Here is a 1,624-nt window from a genome sequence, read left to right on the forward strand (position 1 = left end):
CAGTCCCTTAGATTTTGAAGCCATCATGCTTTGTCAAAAGAAAAAAAACACTGATGTTTATCTATTGTGTTCTAGTAGAGCCATTGCCTTTATGCTTCTTAAGTAATATCAGATATTGAAATCTTTCAGAAACCTTTGTTATGCTCTTTCTCCCACACAACCTTTCAAAATATTATGTCCATTGGCCTATAGGAGACAACATGCTTTGTCATTAAAGGAGTGGCAAAACCTGAGGGTGGAGTTAAAAAAAGGGATCAGCCTAGAATCTCTATGTAAATATAAAAGGTCTAAGTCCACACGCACCCTTGAATTTCATTGACTTTTATCTAATTCCTAGCAGACTGGATGTTCACATGTGGACCTGATCTTTCATTCCTGACATTCTTCCACTGGTGAAACAGGCTCCATCTTCTTCCAGGATTATTGTTTCAGTTTGTTTGAATTCATTTACTTGCTGCTGTTGGGTATCTAGAAATGTAGTAAATGAAGAACAGTTGTTTCACTAAAGCTAATGTATGCAGGGAGGAAGGAAGGGGAATCACCTATCCGTTTCTGGGTATATGTAAATGCAGGAATATACATTAAGATGAGCACATAGCCTTTTGTGGAAGGAAAAAAAACCCCAAATACATCTGGAAACCTGCTCAAAGGGAACCATGAAACAGGCTGCCAATGCTGACATTCTGTAGCCTTGGGATGAAGGCCAACCCTTTCCTATGAATCTGATTTAGTTCATTGGGCTGCCAGAAATTTGTTAAATAGATCTCATTCTCCATGTGTTTTGCCGGTGGGCAGACTGACAGGATATCTGGCATTGTTTCTGCACGACCCTGATGGCAAACAATGGGAGTTCGGCGTGTGGAAATTTTGCCGAATCAAGTCTTCCAGGGTGGAATATGTGTGTCTGGTTTGATTACTAGAAAAATGGAATTATTCATCTTCGGGGATGGGAGAGAATTGGTGTGTTGATCTCCATCTTACGCTTGTCCCATTTAGCATTTGATCTTACATTAGAATTCCATTTTGCTTTCCAAACAACAAAGTTATGTGGATGTAGTTTCAGTCATGCATATCCCCCTTTATTTCTGTATTGTTCATACAAATGAGGGCCATGGATGAGTACAATAATAACAATTGACTTTTGCCCAAAATAAAGTAACCAGATCTTTATTTACTGCTACATATATTCATCAAGCCACTTAATACTAACCCTGCTTGCTTGTGAACAGAAAGCCTGCTAGCACACTACTTGGGATCCCCTCCCGCCTTTCCAGCTAACAATCATCCTGAAAGCCAGTGACAACAATATAAAACCACTTAGACCAAGAGCAGTCAAAAGAAAATCATCACCCTTTCATTGTGCTATGTTTAGATGATGAAGCTTCATACTGGGCTTTGAAATGTTCTAAAAGTAGGAAAAGAGAGATTCTATTAACCTGGGAAATTCCCAGAGACACAAGAAAGCAACTATTGGGTTGTCCAGCTCACACCAGTTGCTATCAGTCATCTTGGCACACCACAATTTCAGAGGGGAGAAGGAATGATATAGTCTGCCTAGTTCTTGATAGTAGACCCACATGAGCAATAACCAATGGCAATATGGTAAACCAATCCTGGAGGAGCC

Source organism: Protobothrops mucrosquamatus, unplaced genomic scaffold, assembly GCF_001527695.2.
Source record: "Protobothrops mucrosquamatus isolate PMUCROS unplaced genomic scaffold, P.Mucros_1.0 scaffold429, whole genome shotgun sequence".
Classification (NCBI taxonomy): Eukaryota; Metazoa; Chordata; class Lepidosauria; order Squamata; family Viperidae; genus Protobothrops; species Protobothrops mucrosquamatus.